This window comes from Oncorhynchus gorbuscha, unplaced genomic scaffold, assembly GCF_021184085.1.
Source record: "Oncorhynchus gorbuscha isolate QuinsamMale2020 ecotype Even-year unplaced genomic scaffold, OgorEven_v1.0 Un_scaffold_2221, whole genome shotgun sequence".
Lineage (NCBI taxonomy): Eukaryota > Metazoa > Chordata > Actinopteri > Salmoniformes > Salmonidae > Oncorhynchus > Oncorhynchus gorbuscha.
This window is the reverse complement of record NW_025746790.1, coordinates 26,270-32,269: the sequence shown is the minus strand read 5'-3', so window position 1 is coordinate 32,269 and position 6,000 is coordinate 26,270.

Genomic DNA, 6,000 nt, shown 5'->3' with positions numbered 1-6,000 from the left:
AAACAGACTCACCCCATCGCGACGTCCCCCAAAGGTTAACTCTCTAGCCCTCGCTATCTCCCTGCTTGCTAATTCGGCCTGCTAACGGCTAGCTTGTCTAGCCCGGGCCTACGAACTGTTAGCTTGATAGCACAGGCCTGCTAACCGTCTGAATCACCGCGTCCCAAACACTCTCTGAACCCATTTACTTTCTATCTCTTTTTGATTTTTATTTTGTTTATACCTTCCGTAAACCTGCCTCACCCACTGTGATACGGAATCACTATTACTTTTAATTGTATTTTTATGACTCACTCAAGAACATACAGACGCTAACCAGCTAACTAGCTACAAGCTATTTAGTCATTGTTAGTTTCTTTTTAGACCTGGATAACACTCGCCAGTCCAGCTTCCCTGCCCATCCACCGCTTCCCCCTGGACACTGATCTCTTGGCTACATAGCTGACGCACACTGGACTGTCCATTAATCACGGTACTCCATTCTGCTTGTTTGTTTTATCTGTCGGCCCAGTTGCCTAGTCAACGCCATTTTACCTGCTGTTTGTTGTGCTAGCTGATTAGCCTCGCCTACTGTTTTTAGCTAGCTTTCCCAATTCAACACCTGTGATTACTGTATGCCTCGCTGTATGTCTCTCTCAAATGTCAATATGCCTTGTATACTGTTGTTCAGGTTAGTTATCATTGTTGTAGTTCACAATGGAGCCCCTAGATCCACTCTGCAAACCCCTGTTACCTCCTTTGTCCCACCTCCCACACATGCGGTGACCTCACCCATTACAACCAGCATGTCCAGAGATACAACCTCTCTCATCATCACCCAGTGCCTGGGCTTACCTCCGCTGTACCCGCACCCCACCATACCCCTGTCTGCGCATTATGCCCTGAATATATTCTACCATGCCCAGAAACCTGCTCCTCTTATCCTCTGCCCCCAACGCTCTAGGCGACCAGTTTTGATAGCCTTTAGCCGCACCCTCATACTACTCCTTCTCTGTTCCGCGGGTGATGTGGAGGTAAACCCAGGCCCTGCATGTCCCCAGGTACCCTCATTTGTTGACTTCTGTGATCGAAAAAGCCTTGGTTTTATGCATGTCAACATCAGAAGCCTCCTCCCTAAGTTTGTTTTACTCACTGCTTTAGCACACTCTGCTAACCCTGATGTCCTTGCCGTGTCTGAATCCTGGCTCAGGAAGGCCACCAAAAATTCAGAGATTTCCATACCCAACTATAACATCTTCCGTCAAGATAGAACTGCCAAAGGGGGAGGAGTCGCAGTCTACTGCAGAGATAGCCTGCAAAGTAATGTCATACTTTCCAGGTCCATACCCAAACAGTTTGAACTACTAATTTTGAAAATTACTCTCTCCAGAAATAAGTCTCTCACTGTTGCCGCCTGCTAACGACCACCCTCAGCTCCCAGCTGTGCCCTGGACACCATTTGTGAATTGATCGCCCCCCATCTAGCTTCAGAGTTTGTTCTGTTAGGTGACCTAAACTGGGATATGCTTAACACCCCGGCAGTCCTACAATCTAAGCTAGATGCCCTCAATCTCACTCAAATCATCAAGGAACCCACCAGGTACAACCCTAACTCTGTAAACAAGGGCACCCTCATAGACGTCAACCTGACCAACTGGCCCTCCAAATACACCTCCGCTGTCTTCAACCAGGATCTCAGCGACCACTGCCTCATTGCCTGTATCCGCCACGGAGCCGCAGTCAAACGACCACCCCTCATCACTGTCAAACGCTCCCTAAAACACTTCTGTGAGCAGGCCTTTCTAATCGACCTGGCCCGGGTATCCTGGAAGGACATTGACCTCATCCCGTCAGTTGAGGATGCCTGGTCATTCTTTAAAAGTAACTTCCTCACCATTTTAGATAAGCATGCTCCGTCCAAAAAATGCAGAACCAAGAACAGATACAGCCCTTGGTTCACTCCAGACCTGACTGCCCTCGACCAGCACAAAAACATCCTGTGGCGGACTGCAATAGCATCAAATAGCCCCCGTGATATGCAACTGTTCAGGGAAGTCAGGAACCAATACACGCAGTCAGTCAGGAAAGCTAAGGCCAGCTTCTTCAGGCAGAAGTTTGCATCCTGTAGCTCCAACTCCAAAAAGTTCTGGGACACTGTGAAGTCCATGGAGAACAAGAGCACCTCCTCCCAGCTGCCCACTGCACTGAGGCTAGGTAACACGGTCTCCACCGATAAATCCATGATTATCGAAAACTTCAATAAGCACTTTCAACGGCTGGCCATGCCTTCCGCCTGGCTACTCCAACCTCGGCCAACAGCTCTGCCCCCCGCAGCTCCTCGCCCAAGCCTCCCCAGGTTCTCCTTTACCCAAATCCAGATAGCAGATGTTCTGAAAGAGCTGCAAAACCTGGACCCATACAAATCAGCTGGGCTTGACAATCTGGACCCACTATTTCTGAAACTATCTGCCGCCATTGTCGCAACCCCTATTACCAGCCTGTTCAACCTCTCTTTCATATCGTCTGAGATCCCCAAGGATTGGAAAGCTGCCGCAGTCATCCCCCTCTTCAAATGGGGAGACACCCTGGACCCAAACTGTTATAGACCTATATCCATCCTGCCCTGCCTATCTAAGGTCTTCGTAAGCCAAGTCAACAAAAAGTCAACAAATCTCCATCTCTAGAAGCTGCTCCCTACCCATCTTCCCTGTCTCCATCTCTAGAAGCTTCTCCCTACCCACACTGGTTCGAGTTGTTCCATACTGGGTCCAGGGGTTCCAAACTAGGTAGAGGGGTTCCATACTGGGTCAGGGGTTCCATACTGGGTCGAGGGGTTCCATAACTGGGTATAGGGGTTCCATACTGGGTAGAGGGGTTCCATACTGGGTAGATGGGTTCCATACTGGGTAGAGGGGTTCCATAACTGGGTCGAGGGGTTCCATTCTGGGTAGAGGGGTTCCATAACTGGGTCGAGGGATTCAATACTGGGTTGAGGGGTTCAATACTGGGTCGAGGGGTTCCATAACTGGGTATAGGGGTTCCATACTAGGTAGAGGGGTTCCGTACTGGGTCGAGGGTTTCCATAACTGGGTAGAGGGGTTCCATACTGGGTCGAGGGGTTCCATACTGGGTCGAGGGGTTCCATAACTGGGTATAGGGGTTCCATAACTGGGTAGAGGGGTTCCGTACTGGGTCGATGGGTTCCATACTGGGTAGAGGGGTTCCATTCTGGGTAGTGGGGTTACATACTGGGTCGAGGGCTTCTATACTGGGTAGAAGGGTTCCATTCTGGGTAGAGGGTTTCCAAACTGGGTAGGGGGTTTCCCGACTGGGTCGATTGGTTCCATACTGGTTAAAGGGGTTCCATTCTGGGTAGATGGGTTCCATACTGGGTTGAGGGGTCCATACTGGGTCCAGCGGTTCCATAATGGGTAGAGGGTTTCCATACTGGGTCCAGGGGTTCCATACCTGATCGAGGGGTTCTATACTGGTTCGAGGGGTTTCCATACTGGGTCGAGGGGTTCCATACTGGGTCGAGGGGTTCCATACTGGGTCGAGGGGTTCCATACTGGGTAGAGGGGTCCATACTGGGTCCAGCGGTTCCATAATGGGTAGAGGGTTTCCATACTGGGTCCAGGGGTTCCATACCTGATCGAGGGGTTCTATACTGGTTCGAGGGGTTTCCATACTGGGTCGAGGGGTTCCATACTGGGTCGAGGGGTTCCATACTGGGTCGAGGGGTTCCATACTGGGTAGAGGGTTTCCATACTGGGTCGAGGGGTTCCATTCTGGGTAGAGGGGTTCCATACTGGGTAGAGGGTTTCCATACTGGGTCGAGGGGTTCCATTCTGGGTAGAGGGGTTCCATAACTGGGTCGAGGGGTTCAATACTGGGTTGAGGGGTTCAATACTGGGTCGAGGGGTTCCATAACTGGGTATAGGGGTTCCATACTAGGTAGAGGGGTTCCGTACTGGGTCGAGGGTTCCATACTGGGTCGAGGGGTTCCATACTGGGTCGAGGGTTCCATACTGGGTCGAGGGGTTCCATACTGGGTCGTGGGGTTCCATAACTGGGTATAGGGTTTCCATAACTGGGTAGAGGGGTTCCGTACTGGGTCGAGGGGTTCCATACTGGGTATAGGGTTTCCATAACTGGGTATAGGGGTTCCATAACTGGGTAGAGGGGTTCCGTACTGGGTCGATGGGTTCCATACTGGGTAGAAGGGTTCCATACTGGGTAGAGGGTTTCCATTCTGGGTAGAGGGGTTCTATACTGGGTCGAGGGGTTCCATACTGGGTAGAGGGGTTCCATAACTGGGTATAGGGTTTCCATAACTGGGTAGAGGGGTTCTGTACTGGGTCGAGGGTTCCATACTGGGTATAGGGGTTCCGTAACTGGGTATAGGGTTCCATAACTGGGTAGAGGGGTTCCGTACTGGGTCGATGGGTTCCATACTGGGTAGAGGGGTTCCATTCTGGGTAGTGGGGTTACATACTGGGTCGAGGGCTTCTATACTGGGTAGAAGGGTTCCATTCTGGGTAGAGGGTTTCCAAACTGGGTAGGGGTTTCCCGACTGGGTCGATTGGTTCCATACTGATTAAAGGGGTTCCATTCTGGGTAGATGGGTTCCATACTGGGTTGAGGGTCCATACTGGGTCCAGCGGTTCCATAATGGGTAGAGGGTTTCCATACTGGGTCCAGGGGTTCCATACCTGATCGAGGGTTCTATACTGGTTCGAGGGGTTTCCATACTGGGTCGAGGGTTCCATACTGGGTCGAGGGTTCCATACTGGGTCGAGGGGTTCCATACTGGGTAGAGGGTTTCCATACTGGGTCGAGGGTTCCATTCTGGGTAGAGGGGTTCCATACTGGGTAGAGGGTTTCCATACTGGGTAGAGGGTTTCCATACTGGGTAGAGGGTTTCCATTCTGGGTAGAGGGTTTCCATACTGGGTAGAGGGTTTCCATACTGGGTAGAGGGTTTCCATACTGGGTAGAGGGTTCCATACTGGGTAGAGGGTTTCCATACTGGGTAGAGGGTTTCCATACTGGGTAGAGGGTTTCCATACTGGGTAGAGGGGTTCCATACTGGGTAGAGGGTTCCATACTGGGTAGAGGGTTTCCATACTGGGTAGAGGGTTTCCATACTGGGTAGAGGGTTTCCATACTGGGTAGAGGGTTCCATACTGGGTAGAGGGTTTCCATACTGGGTAGAGGGTTTCCATACTGGGTAGAGGGTAGAGGGTTTCCATACTGGGTAGAGGGTTTCCATACTGGGTAGAGGGTTTCCATACTGGGTAGAGGGGTTCCATACTGGGTAGAGGGGTTCCATACTGGGTCGAGGGTAGAGGGTTTCCATACTGGGTAGAGGGGTTCCATACTGGGTCGAGGGTAGAGGGATTCCATACTGGGTAGAGGGGTTCCATACTGGGTAGAGGGTTTCCATACTGGGTAGAGGGTTCCATACTGGGCCGAGGGTAGAGGGATTCCATACTGGGTAGAGGGGTTCCATACTGGGTAGAGGCTTTCCATACTGGGTAGAGGGGTTCCATACTGGGTAGAGGGTTTCCATACTGGGTAGAGGGTTTCCATACGGGGTAGAGGGTTTCCATACTGGGTAGAGGGGTTCCATACTGGGTAGAGGGTTTCCATACTGGGTAGAGGGTTTCCATACTGGGTAGAGGGTTTCCATACTGGGTCGAGGGGTTCCATACTGGGTCGAGGGGTTCCATAACTGGGTATAGGGTTTCCATAACTGGGTAGAGGGGTTCCGTACTGGGTTAGGGTTTCCATAACTGGGTATAGGGGTTCCATAACTGGGTAGAGGGGTTCCGTACTGGGTCGATGGGTTCCATACTGGGTAGAAGGATTCCATACTGGGTAGAGGGTTTCCATTCTGGGTAGAGGAGTTCTATACTGGGTCGAGGGGTTCCATACTGGGTAGAGGGGTTCCATAACTGGGTATAGGGTTTCCATAACTGGGTAGAGGGGTTCTGTACTGGGTCGAGGGTTCCATACTGGG